The sequence below is a fragment of the Maniola hyperantus genome, chromosome 27 (assembly GCF_902806685.2).
Source record: "Maniola hyperantus chromosome 27, iAphHyp1.2, whole genome shotgun sequence".
Classification (NCBI taxonomy): Eukaryota; Metazoa; Arthropoda; class Insecta; order Lepidoptera; family Nymphalidae; genus Maniola; species Maniola hyperantus.
Window position 1 is genome coordinate 49,584 of NC_048562.1, and position 15,009 is coordinate 64,592.

The following is a 15,009-nucleotide window of genomic DNA, read 5'->3' on the forward strand; positions in this document are numbered from 1 at the left end:
CCACGCCACAGGCATCGAGGTGCTCCCCTCCTGCGCAGGTGCCCTGACTGTACTGTTGTTGTGTCGACAGGCAACTGAACGCGTGCAGGCGCTACGAGCCGCCCGCGCGCCCGCTCGCACCGCCCGCGCCGCCCGCGCGCCCGAGCGGGACGGGCATAGTGCGAGAGAAGCGCGACGAGTTGCGCAACATACCGCGCGCCTACAAGGTACACCACACAAAACTCCTTTATCTTCATCATCATCATGAACTGAGAGACGTCCACCACTGCATAAGTCTCTTGTAGGGACGCCACGGTCGTGCTCCGCCGCCGCGCGTCCAGGGAGTCCCGCAGACTTGTTACGTCCCGCATGAAACGTTATCGATTGAATTGCGCCATCTAGTTGCGATTGTGGCAACTGCCACAGAAGTACGTGGCCTGCCCACGGATCTCCTCATTGTTGTCGGCGGTGTGGCTGCAGGTGATGAAACAGAAGCTGACGGCGCGGCTGCGGCTGCCGCGCACGGCGCTGTCGCACGGCTTCTGGACGTCGGCGCGCAACGTGGCGCAGCTGTGCGTGTGCGACCCGCTCACCGTCTCGCTGGAGCGCCTCGCGCCGCGCGCCGTCAAGAAGGTCAGCCCTCACACTCCACATCCTCACACGCGTGCGGTGTCAACAAAGTGAGATCTCACTCGCCATTTCAACCCCGTGTCAACTGTCATGTCAAACGTACGTGAACAAAACCCGTAGTCGGTGGAAGACATTTATTAGGAAAAATTCAATTTAATATACACTACTGTTCAGCTAAACTAAGTAAACGCTTGATGTGACGTGAAGCAGCGCCATCTAGTTTGTAATAAGAAAGTTTTTGTACAGTACTATATCGATGACGTTTAGACAGTACGATTCCTTATTTTAAAGGTACGTATCGTTGTTGTTTTGATGCGCGTGCTATATAACCGAGTGGTGTTTTGATGCGCGTGCTATATAACCGAGTGGTGTTTTGATGCGCGTGCTATATAACCGAGTGGTGTTTTGATGCGCGTGCTATATAACCGAGTGGTGTTTTGATGCGCGTGCTATATAACACGAGTGGTGTTTTGATGCGCGTGCTATATAACCGAGTGGTGTTTTGATGCGCGTGCTATATAACCGAGTGGTGTTTTGATGCGCGTGCTATATAACCGAGTGGTGTTTTGATGCGCGTGCTATATAACCGAGTGGTGTTTTGATGCGCGTGCTATATAACCGAGTGGTGTTTTGATGCGCGTGCTATATAACCGAGTGGTACCCTATTGTTTTGATGCGCGTGCTATATAACCGAGTGGTACCCTATTGTTTGATGCGCGTGCTATATAACCGAGTGGTACCCTATTGTTTGATGCGCGTGCTATATAACCGAGTGGTACCCTATTGTTTTGATGCGCGTGCTATATAACCGAGTGGTACCCTATTGTTTTGATGCGCGTGCTATATAACCGAGTGGTACCCTATTGTTTTGATGCGCGTGCTATATAACCGAGTGGTACCCTATTGTTTAGTAGTAGACATGTCATTTTGTAACAAATGTTAACTTTTCATTGGAGACAAATTAGGTCTTACATATATATGTACATAGCTATCCATTGTATCACTGTATAATTTCCATTAAATAAATAAATACTAAGATATTTTAGCGTTTAAACTACCGTGAGAGATTTCCATTAGTCGACGTTAGCCCGACTAGTTTCAAACCCATCCGGTGTCCTTTTTCAAGGAGTCAGTTCGAAACTAGTCGGGCTAACGTCGACCAAACACGTGAGTATAGCCGGGTGTAAGATATGTATGATACTAAGATACATACGATATACGATGGCTAGGTGGAGCTGGCGGACATCGAGGAGGTGCGGCGCATCAACAGCACCATCCTCACCGCGCAGGTGGCGCCCATCAGCCTGGAGGTGAGTGCACACGACGCCAGGGTCGGGGGTTCGACCCCGACCATGCAACGGTGAAGGAAAACATTGTGAGGAAATCTGCATGTTTGAGAGTTCTCCATTATGTTCTTAAACGTGTGTGAAGTCTGACAATCCGCACTCGATCAGCGTGGTAGACTCTGGCTAAACCCTCTGAGAGGAGGTCCCGTGCACAGCAGTGGACCGGCGACGAGCTGTCATGTCAGGAGAATATTCAAGCCAAAAGCTAGAAAAGGCATCATCTAGTTACCCATATGCCTCACTTACAATCAATTGAAATTATTGTCGCTGGTTCCCCGGGAACGGGGACGGGCGCTAATGTGGGACGCAACTTGCGTTCACACATTGGCCCCGTGTCATATCGGGGAGACAGCGTCAAGACCGGGAGCCGCAGCAGACACAGCTGAGAACGGCAAGCGGCGCAAGTATGCCTCTCTTATAGAGAGTTACATTTTTGTGCCGTTTGCCGTGGAGACCCTGGGGCCATGGAGTCTTAGTGCTAAACATTTTTTACGAGACATTTCACCGCGATTAATAGCCTCATCTGGTGACAGAAGGGCTGGCTCATTTTTTGCGCAACGGATCAGCCTGGCTGTCCAGCGCGGAAATGCAGCCAGTATTCTTGGCACCATTCCACGCGGTCATGATTTATATAGTAATTAGATAAGGCTAGCTTTAAGTTTTATTGTAATATTAAAAAAAATTGAAATTATTATATAATATTATATTACCACATCATGACAACTAGATAACAAAAACAATGGAATAAACAGAGCTTAGTTTTTTATTCTTTACAATAATTACAGTTCTTGCAGTTGACGAGGGCGAGTGGTGTGCGGCGACTGATTGGTCCGCCAGGCACGCACCCGCGCATCCGACGTGACCACAAGTAAAGTTCACTCGCCTTCGTGAATTGCAACAACTGTAACTTTAGTTCATTTTCTTTTTTTTGTTATAAAAGTCTATCTTAAATAATTATGAAATATATATTAGCAAGACCCCCCCCCCCACGCGCCTGTGGCAGCCCGTTCTCCAAAATGATCTTCTTCCTTACTTGCCTTGTCCCACGCTACTGGGGTCGGCACATGACATGTTTGTATGTTTGTGTGGTAGTGCAGTAATGGTGTGTTGCCCGCAGACGCCGACAGAGGGCAGCCCGGCGCCCGCCTCGCACTCGGCTCGTGAAGCCACCGGTAAGTGTCGTATGCTATCCAGCACCTCAGCGCCTCAGGAGCTTGGAGTGCTACACCGAACATGTGCCACTTCAGCTTCGCAAGCCGCTGATCTCCTCACGTCCTCATTGATCACGTGACACGTCGAGTGGCCATGTGGCATCACTGGCGACACCAGAGGGCAGCCCGGCGCCCGCCTCGCACTCGGCTCGTGAAGCCACCGGTAAGTGTCGTATGCTATCCAGCACCTCAGCGCCTCAGGAGCTTGGAGTGCTACACCGAACATGTGCCACTTCAGCTTCGCAAGCCGCTGATCGGACGATCGCGAACGGGTCACGTAGAGTGCCATATGGCATCACTGGCGAGTGGCGAGTGGCGAGTGGCGAGTGGCGACACGCACACGAACACGAACACTCGTAGCTTTAGTTTGAAGTTCGCGTACAAATGATCAGCACTATATCTCATGTTACAAATGCAAACCGACTATCAAAAAGCGTAATTTTACCTACTTTGAATAAACGTTTGACTTTGACTTTGACTCTGGTCGTCAAGCACTGCGGAATGCCCGAAGCTTCCCGATAGAATACACATAAATACATTTTTTAATTACTTGCTAGGCAGTTCGTCTCACGCGGTGGAATGTGAGGGTGCGGAGGAGGGGGAGGAGGCGGAGGAGGCTCTGCCCAGCCAGGAGGAGCTCATGAAGATGGATCAAAAACTCTTGTGGTGAGGATTAGTTATTAGTTCTACTTTAAAATCACTTTCATTTGGTGATTTTTCAATTTCGCACTGTGAGTTGTGAGTGACACTCACAAGTGCGAAACCGTGAACGTAGTACAGTACGCGACAGAAAATATTGTACATCGACTTTTAGAATGATATTTCGGCTATGTAGAGCGTCTCTGTCACTCATAATACCTATGTGACGTTTTGTCGGTCTCGACGCTCGACGAATCCGCTATCTCTTTCTAAAAGTCGATGTACATTATTTTCTGCCGCCTCCTGTATACGATTGTTTTTACATTAATTTAACTAGAGATTTTTTCTTCCTATTTTTCTCGCTCGCACGCTTCTTAGCGTCTTAGCTCTGGGAATAAAGCGGGATGGAATGTGATAATAATTTTGAAATGCGAGATTTCGCTTCGTGATTGTTATAGGCTTCTCGAAGATAGCAAGTGTTAGCTGTGGCGAGGCTGGTCGCGTGACGTTCCGTATGTTCCATCCCTATCCTCTATACGCCGCGTTCACTTGGAACGTTTCAAGTATAACTTGAATACGTACTTCAAGGCAAGAGTGAACAGGCAACGCCTCCAGCCTGCACCTCATCATTGCTCCGTGTCCCAGGCGTCATTGTTGTCAAGCGCAAGCCTATCTAATATTAACAAAAAACTTTACCGCGATTTAATATACTACTAACGCCATCTAGTTGTACTCGTTGGTGACTAACGGTCGTTACCCCTCAGCACCCCAGCATGCAGGCGATGCGTGGAAGCGGACGCGAGGCTGCGGCGGCGCGACGGGCGAGCGCGAGGAAGGGCGCCTGCTGCAGAGCCATGCGCGACAAGGCCAGCAGCTCAACAAGGAAATCACAGAGCTAATCGGCACGCACGCCGCCGGTGAGCCATCATTAGCTACTTCTTTACTTTAATGATGATCATATTGTCGGTATATCTAATTGTCAGGTAACCCTTTAAGTCCGGGGCATTAAATAGCTAGTGTCATTCCCCCCCCGACTTAAAGGCATAAAATTTTAATCAGATTACAAATGAAAACTGTCATCAACTAATATCAACCGATGACGTCCACTACAGGACATAACACTTTTATTGGGATTTCCCACCACGGGTCTTCGCGCTCGCCTGCATACAGCGGCTCACTGGGCGAACGACTCATTTGATGTCTTACTACTGTCCAGCCTAGTGGGTGTGGGGGTCTTCCAATCCGCACTTTCCGGTGCTGAGGGATCGCCATCTTATCCTGAGGCCTCTACGGGTGAACCGTGGCCTGGCGGTTCAATGCGCTCCGGCCGCGATACCTAGGCAGTCACAGGTTCTGAATCTGCGGCTCCGCAATTTTGATATGTAGTTAAGATTATTTTGATTTTTTTTCATCGTTACAGACTCCACCGAAGAGAAGACTGCCTCCAATATGGAGAAAGGCTCCTCGAAAAAAAATGTAAGTGACACAGAAGAAAGGTAGGAGGACACCCGAGGACGAGCAGCCCCTCCGGACGCGTACAGGAGTGGCAGCGCCAGAAGACCCTCGTGCACAAGTACTTCAACTCAACACCGCCCGCCGGCAGCGCGCCGAGGATAAAGCCTGAGCCGGACGACGTCGTCAACCGTCCGATGACGACCGTCAGTGATGACGACGATAACAACTCGGCAGACAAACTAACGACGCAAAGAGACACTCGCAGGTGCGACTCGGACAGTTCCAACAAGCGAGCCAAACCTCACGAAGACAACGCAGATTTCTGATGACGACGGCGACCGGATGATCATCGACGAAGGGATCCACGACTTTGACGATCCCGGATCGAACGACCCTCCGTCCCCCCGGATCCTAAAACACTATCGAAGAACCCCCACATGGCCATCATGCCGGTGAGCTCCGTGGCCGGCCTGCGCGCCGCCCACGACGTCACCTCCAACGTCGTCTACGTCGTCAAGACCCACAAAAAGGTCAACGTGCCGAGGAACGCTGACGTCATACCTACGTCGTCGACCGCCAACACTCTCGAGCTGCCGGACGCCTCCCTGACGCGCAACCCGCCCGTCACGCGCAACCCGCCGTCACGCGCAACCCGCCCGTCACGTGCATCAACACGGCGCTGCCCACGTACTACTTCATCCAGTCGGGGCAGCAAGTGCGGGGAAATCCCCAGTTCAAAGTGCACTCCGGCCCTTGTCTGCGCTCGATCGTACCCAAACTCGCACCGGCCTCGCCTCGTCACACTGCCAGTGTAACGAGCCGCGCGAGGCGGAGACGGCCCGGACCACTTTCGCTCAAATTAATAATTAAATACAATCGGCGCTCAGATTTTGAAAGCTCCGGAAAATAAAGAAATTACCCGTTGCAAGTAAACAAATCTTGTCCAGAAAAGGCTGACGAACGAGCACCTCGACGCGAAATCGGTCGAGATCGATCTTACATCCGACACTGAGGAGAACGACACCGCCGCGGGTGACACGGGACCTAAGATGTCAGCATCACTCGATGTCACAAATTAAACAAAGAGAAAGATGATGCGATCACATCGACAGATGTCAGTACACTGATGATGTAAGCGATCCCACGGACGTCGCCCGTCGCCGTCTGCGCAAGTACAAGGCTGACGCTCGAGGTCGGAACCGATTAAACCTTCAGCAAATAAGAGGACATACTCCAAACGCGAACCGATGCCAATAAAAACAATAGTTCCCTCAACTTAACCTTTTCTTGAAAAACGATTCGCCATCGAATATAAACCAAGGACGCAGCTGATCCATATGTCGCGAATCTACAGCGAGTGAGGGGAACGTGGACGTGGAGACCACGCCGGGAGCCCCGGGGGACCACGGAGCCTGCCCCGAGCGGAGCCGCCGACAGAATCGTACCACTACGCCGCCTCTCAATATCGGAACCCAAGAAGTGTACTAAAAATCGACCCCTCAAAAAGACGATACTGGCAGAATTGTAATAGAAACGACTTCTGAAAATCAAGACGTAGTCAAAAGTGTGCTTAAAAACGATCTCGCAACAGACGACCCTCGCAGGAGTGTACTGACGCCTGCGCAGCAACCGACACGGACAATATACCCATCCAAATAACAAGTGCGACGACTTCCAAGGATCTGCTCAAGCTGAGTCCGCACGAGCCGCTCGTCTGTTGGAGGACGACGACGACGTACGAGAGACGCCGCCGCAAGGGCGCCTCAAACACAGGGGGAAGGTACTCAACAAAACAACATAGTGCCTATACAGATTAAAAAAGAGGAAGTGTGGGAGGAGGAAATAGAGCGGTCGAAGGGGAGGGATTACCCAAGGATTAGCGCGGGAGGGAGTGGAGTGAAGAAGGAGTCGGTGGAGAGGGAGAAGGAGCCGCTGGCAAGTAATTTGGATTCGCTGCTGCCTGGGGGTGGCCACTCTCAGCGAACTGAAGACTCGATGTGAATTTTGATCTGTGGTGGAGTACGACGAGTCGGAGACGGATGTTAGTATGGTAGGAGGCTTCGGCCGGGGCGAGGTACTGTCCCACCGGGCGAAAGCCGTGCCGCCGAGCGATTGAGCGGTTCTGGTCCGATGCTGTGTACGAATCTGATTAGGGGATGGCTTTAATGAAACTGCCATACCCTTTCCAAGTTAGCCCGCTTTCATCTTAGACTGCATCATCACTTACACCAGGTGAAATTGCAGTCTAGGGCTCTATTGTATCTGAATAATACGTTTATGTGAAGCTTTGTACGCTTGTGACACTGTATTGGCAGTGTTGCTAGCCAGGTATAGCAAAGTCAGTACAGAGGGTTCACAAGTTCACAGTCCACAGCGGACATGTCGGTCAAATGTCAGCCACATATCAATAACGCTAACATATATAAGCTCCACTTGGCCACTTGTTGTTGGGCAGCATTTCTACAGGAAAGCCAGCTTATTTGCACGCTAAAATAAATGGGTACCTAAAGAAGTAAATATAGTGTGAGGACTGTGAGGGCTGTACCCCGAATCGCTATGGCAAGGCATAAAACTGCTGCATTTCGAGGTACATTTAAACACGCAGCCTGTAAGATCTGGAATAGAGGTGTCAAATACAGGTTCATGTGTGTATCACAATATTATCACGTGTTACAGACAAATATTTAATAATTATTAACGTTACATTATTTTGTTACAAAAAAAAAATTGCTTGAACCGTGAGGCGCAAGCAGAAAAATGGGTGCAATCGATTTTCGACCTTATTGACATACGTCAGAAAACAGCATTTTAGCAATCTATGAATTATACTGAGCAAGAATATGACAAAAACAACTTTCTCATAACCGTCAATAAGGTCGAGAACTAGGGTATAGCTTGTATTTAACTCGATTGATTTAAATTTTAAATTTTACTCTTAATAGGCACCCAATCCATACCTTCACGACAGGTCGAAATGGCAATCGGGGAGGGAATGCCCCGCACACCCGCACGGCCCCTGTGCTAACCCAGTGCGGGCGAGCGAAGGTGACGTGCGGGTGTGCGGGGTGTCACCCCCGCCTCATACCCCGATTGCCATCTCAACCTGTCGCGGAATACAGTACCTAGTACCTACCTATGTATGTAAATAAAAACAAGTAGAACGATAAAGCAATGTCAAGTAGATACCTACAATACAATAGGTAGGTAAGTTTACCTAGTTACCTATAAAAAAATATTTTAGTAGGTAACTACTATATTTATTATCATACATTTCTGCATATTTATTATCATACGAATTATAAAATGATGATGATGATTTCTAAAAAGAACAATACGACTTCACGTACCTAACCTATTACCTATAATACTTAAATGTATGATAATACCTACACTTTGAAAAACATTTTCTCATACGATTTATAAAATGACGCAAGTATTTCCAAAAAGAACAAATCTACTATAATAGGTATTATTAACGCGCGACACAAATCTATCACAACACAAAAATGTACCTAATCTACATTATTTTGCCTAATCTACATTACAATTATTCGCATTAAATATTTATCGACACTCAAGTTCACAAATAAATAAAACTGCATTCAAAATTTATTACGAAACAAACAAAATGATAAAAATACTAGCCGCATACTCGTATCATCACAGTCAACATGTAACAGGCCAATACGAAAATTCGATGTAATAATTATTCACCGTCGAATCGCGACGATATTTGTAAGCTGTACCTACCTAATATATTTTATTCTAATATCGTCGCTCGGTCGCGCCGCGCGCGGCGTATCAAAGATCGAACGCCTGAGTTATTTTTTAGGAAGGATTTTCTCAAATTTTCACTACTTATTATAAATGTATTCAATTTTGTTTTAATCTAAAAACGAATATCTTGAATACATTTGTATATTTAATAAATTTATTAGGTACATTATTTTTTGACACCTCTAATCTGGAATGATCTCCCACCCCCAATCAGAATGCTAAAATCTACAATTTCTTTTAAAAAAACTTTAAAAAAATATGTTTTAGAAAGCCAAAAATCACAGGGTTAAACGACTATTCCAGATCTCACACGCACCACAACACACGATACTTGTCTCTGACTACATAATATACTACTGATTCTATATTGTGGTGGTCACGTGGTCCCCTGCAGGTAGTCTACACAAACAGAATAATGGCATTCCCTACATCAAAAACATGTCGTACCTGCACGTTGTATGTGTATAAGTTTACATGTGTATAAGTATATATGTAATACCCTATAGTATATATATCATATTTATTACTCTACTAGTAATGAAGTTTTTATTTTTATTTTAGTTGATTTTTATATTATAGAGAACACTTTCGTTGTCGGGTCGTGACACTAGGGCTCTGCCTGAAACTCAGCGCTGCAGCAGTCAAATACTGCAGCCTTTTCAGCTCAAACAAGACATCATTTTTCTTTTTAGTACTGTCGAGCTCGTAGTTTAAGTTTTACCTAGTTTAATTTTTTAATTTGTAACATTTGGTTTGTATGTTTTGCTTTTTTTGTCTTTTCTTGTTTTGTGAGCTGAATAAACTTTTATTTATTTATTATTTATTTATTTAATAAAAAACCTATCATCGCTGTTCGGCATTTGATTCCCGAGCTCTCTTATCATTAATATGATGTGTTGTATATGAATGTCTGTATGTTGCAGGCGACGCGACGCCCGCGGGCGACGAAGAGGGAGGTGAGTGGAACGAGGCGCTGCGGCCTCAGGACCACAAGTAGTCCTATTGTCACTCTCACTGTTAGAGCGAGACAGCTTAATGCATTTAAGCTCAAAAATGAACGAATGATTATTTTGTCCTTATCACCGTGGCCACTTTTTTGTTTGTCAAGATGTATTTTGTACGTGAGATCGTGACAAACAACGTGAAGTGAGGTTATGTTGACTCAAGTATTTTAAAGAAAGAATTAATTTGTTTTGAAAATTGCGTACTATTTTAATTTGTTTTTGAAGTTATTGTGCAATGGTGGGTTGCAGTATACTAGTAACATAAATCACGCCGATCCGTTGCTCCGTTGCGGCGTGATTGAGGGACAAACCAACAAACACACTTTGCAATTTAAAATATGGGAAGAGATTGTGGGTTGGGACATTGTTCCAGAAAATATGTTCAATTAAGGTAGATCCATACTAATATATATGCGAAATTGTCTGTCTGTCTGTTGGCTAGCTTTCCCCGGCCCAACAGATTAACGACTTTGATGAAATTTGGTGCAGAGTTAGCTTACATCCTGAGGACTGACATTTAGGTTACTTTTATCCCGAAAAGTTAAAGGATTCTCAAGAGATTTAAAATAAACCTAAATTCACGCAGACGAAGTCGCGGTCATCAGCTAGTAAGTAAACAAATGTTTTATTGATGTTATTCCAGAAGGCCCCCTCTTCCAGTCCATCGCCGACCTGGGCCGCGTCCGCATGGCCGTGGCGGACTACGTGGCCAACATCACGGACCCCGAGGAGCCCATCCTCAAGCTGGACTTCTCGGAGCCGCTGTGGGTGCTGGCGGACAAGTACCTGCTGCTGACGGACGAGGACATCCGCTACGCCTGCCCCTCCTACGTCACCAGCGCGCGCACGGCGGACGTGGCGCCCTACACCGAGATCCGCTTCCCGGACAACGTGAGGAACAAGCAGACGCTGGACCTGGGCACCAAGAAAGGTAATGCTGCACACTAGCGACAGCGGCTCGCCTGCGGTGTGTGTGGACCATACAGAGATTGAACCGATCCAGATCTGAAACGTCATGAAAAGTCATTTGTTTTTATGGTTCCGTAGTTCCAAAAGGAAAAAGGAACCCTTATAGTATCAATTCGTCGTCTTTACGAAAACCTTCACTAGGTACTTCCCGTTGACCTACAATCATGAAAACCCTGAAAACGCCACCCATGTAAATTTTTTGTAAAAAGTCCATGTCCGCCATCTTGAATTTGAAAATAAATGTCATCATCAAATTCAGCATCCTCGAAAACCCTGAAAACGACACCCATGTCTATTTTTGAAAAAAATCTATGTCCGACATCTTGAATTTGAAAATAAATGTCATCATCAAATTCAGCATCCTCGAAAACCCTGAAAACGACACCCATGTCTATTTTTTGAAAAAAATCTATGTCCGCCATCTTGAATTTGAAAATAAATGTCATCATCAAATTCAGCATCCTCGAAAACCCTGAAAACGACACCCATGTCTATTTTTTGAAAAAAATCTATGTCCGCCATCTTGAATTTGAAAATAAATGTCATCATCAAATTCAGCATCCTCGAAAACCCTGAAAACGACACCCATGTCTAATATTTTACAAAAAGTTCATGTTCGCCATTTAGGGTTTGAAAATAAATGACATCCGGAAAAGTGCACATTCATTAACACTTGTTGCACACGCAATATGTAGGTGTGACTCAACGGGAGTCACAGAGTTACCCACGGGGGTGTGACTCAACGGGAGTCACAGAGTTACCCACGGGGGTGTGACTCAACGGGAATAACCCATGCGTTACCGCCCTTTCAGGAATTTGTTGGTCCGCTCCTTGAACAACTCCATGTTGAACTATAGCGGGAACACCGCCGAAGGGGGTTGGCTCCACAGATGTGTGCGTGACGTGCTCCGCGTCGCGACACAACACCATATGTACGCGTGTACTCACACTAACGCAGCCAAACGGTCTTCGTGATATAGTCTGTACAAAATAAGTTCTCCGCACCGTTTCAACTCTATGGGCCAACTGTCACGCCAAAAGTACGGTTCTTCAGCTTTTAACGATTAAAATCGTACTTTCAGTTTACACATAAAGTTAAGATGGCGCGTGAAAACTCGTTTGTATGCATTATACCGTGTGTGAACTGCGCGGTGGTTTACAGGCAGAGACGTGATGGTGTGCGGCTGCGGCGGCAAGGGGAGTTGCATGCTGTGCCAGTGCATCGCGGGCGAGGACGGCAAGGCCCGAGTTCGAGATCTACAAGCCCAAGTTCAATAGACTCTGCCGCGCCTGCGGGGTCGCCCCCAAGCGGGAGAGGGCCAGGTGAGCATGTGTAGAGCGAGGCAGAGACGTGATGGTGTGCGGCTGCGGCGGCAAGGGGAGTTGCATGCTGTGCCAGTGCATCGCGGGCGAGGACGGCAAGGCGCCCGAGTTCGAGATCTACAAGCCCAAGTTCAATAGACTCTGCCGCGCCTGCGGGGTCGACCCCAAGCGGGAGAGGGCCAGGTGAGCATACATCGACCTTTACAATGCGATTTCAGCTTTGTAGAGCGTTGTCTTTAATTCATACCTATGTGACGTTTTCTCGCTCTCAACGACAGAGTCAATGCTCTACGAAACTGCTATCTCTTTCGACAATATACAATTTTCAAGCATGTACTGGACACTACTAGCACGCTGATGATGCTCAGAGATTATTTTAGAATGACGCGAAATTAAAAATAAATAGATAATTGACCGTCGCGTCGTTGCAGGATATACACGATCAAGCAGCGCCCGTACCGCAAGATCGGCGACACGCCGCTCAAGTACGTGCTGATCGACGTGCGCAAGCGCTGCAGGGTGTGCCGCGACGGCGCGCAGTTCGTCGCCAACCCGACACGCTCGTCATCAACGAAAGCACTATGAGAAGTTGCGCGACGAGCCGCTCTTGTACGCACCCGTGAGTACTTCCCGCTTTGTTGAGCGAGCTTCCCGGCTGAATTGAATGAACGAGCTGAATCCGGCGGAACTAAACAATTCTATTAATCCTCATAATTCCAATTATATAGAGATATTAGAATCGCATCTTCATCATTAAAGCAGATCGTTCTATCGACGCCATAAATAACAGTTCGAATTCAATTTATCTAACGCTATATTCTTATCTTATCATTGCAGTATCGTACCGATACTGGAATTTGATTTACCATATTTAGAGATACACAAAAGCGAGTGATGGTGCAAAAGGCAGAGAGAACATTTCCCGGAGTAATACAGGATGAACATTTATTGGGAACGCTCAAACAATTAACACAATGTTGGTCCTGGCAGAATACCAGCGCTCAGGTTTTATTCTTAAAACTGCAGCATTAATGCTGAGCTGGGGCCATTTCATCTTGTGCCAAGTGGGTGCAAGAACTAATTTTAGATTAAATTAATTATTAAGTACTTCTTATTATCTACTAACTACTACTTACTAACCATTAATTTTAAATTTTAAGTTTATTTGTACCTTAGCTTAGGCATAAGATGAATAAACTAGTTTTCTTTCTTTCTTTCTTTCAATCATTATGCATATACTTAATAATAACTTCAAACCTGTCGGAGTCAGGCGCAGCAAACAATTTGAGCTGGATCGTTTTGAACGTTGCAGGTGCTGAGCGTGGTGCAAGGGGCGATGCGCTGCGCGCGGCTGGCGCGGCGCGAGGCGGAGCTGTACCTGCACACCTGCGCACCGCGCACCGCCGCCGCGTGCTGTACCGCAGCGACGCGCAGTTCGCCGCCTTCAACGCGGCCGTCAAGGCAGCCATGAGCAAGATGGACCGCGAGGAGGTGGACGAGTGGTACCGCCGCAAGGTGGACAAGGACTAGCTGCCAGCGAGCGACGGTAACAAGCTTTGTATGAGTTTCCTCGCTCCAGATCTATTGGCCCTGACAGAGAAAACACGAACCCACAACAGCGAAGTAACTTACGAGGAACTAACTGGATGTCGCCTTGCAATCCTGAATCACGCTAACAAAGTTCTTCAGAATAAACTTACTTCTCTAGGAAATGTATATAAATGTCGGGATAAGCCTGCCTTCATGAAGATGATGATGTAACCGTATAAGTCAGGATCACAACATTTAGATTAACTGAGCCTACGTGGATGCACTAATGTTGTTCTTGCACTACGAGTACATGAACTAACTACATGCAATGTTGATTTAATTAATGCAACCCTCACGCACACTCACAATGTTCTCTTGTTGTTAATGACATGAAACTACCCGCAACTACAATCATGGTAACTCTCACTTATCGCACGTGATAAGTACCAGCGTAAGGTAACTAGGTCGCCTCCACATCGCCCCTTCTAGCCGATAGAAGACACCCGACACCGTTCTAGCCGATAGAAGACACCCGACACCGTTCTAGCCGATATAAGACACCCGACACCGTTCTAGCCGATAGAAGACACCCGACACCGTTCTAGCCGATAGAAGACACGACACCGTTCTAGCCGATAGAAGACACCCGACACCGTTCTAGCCGATAGAAGACACCCGACACCGTTCTAGCCGATATAAGACACCCGACACCGTTCTAGCCGAGAAGACACCCGACACCGTTCTAGCCGATAGAAGACACCCGACACCGTTCTAGCCGATAGAAGACACCCGAACCGTTCTAGCCGATAGAAGACACCCGACACCGTTCTAGCCGATAGAAGACACCCGACACCGTTCTAGCCGATAGAAGACACCCGACCGGCACGACCAGCTAACCTCGCTGTTACAGCCTCGAGCAGTTCAATCAACATGAACTACAACAATCACGTTGGAACAATACAAGAGGACTTACCAACTAATAAACAGCCAAACACATTATCCCGTCATAATAAACAGCCAACACACATTATCCCGTCACAATAAACAGCCAACACACATTATCCCGTCACTAATAAACAGCCAACACACATTATCCCGTCACTAATAAACAGCCAACAACATTATCCCGTCACTAATAAACAGCCA

General features: G+C 47.0%; 1 pseudogene; it reads left to right on the forward strand.

Moving 5' to 3' along the window:
• LOC117994766 (uncharacterized) overlaps positions 1-14,427 on the forward strand; it is a 42,021-nt pseudogene extending 27,594 nt beyond the window's left edge.
• The last annotated feature ends 582 nt before the right edge of the window (positions 14,428-15,009 follow it).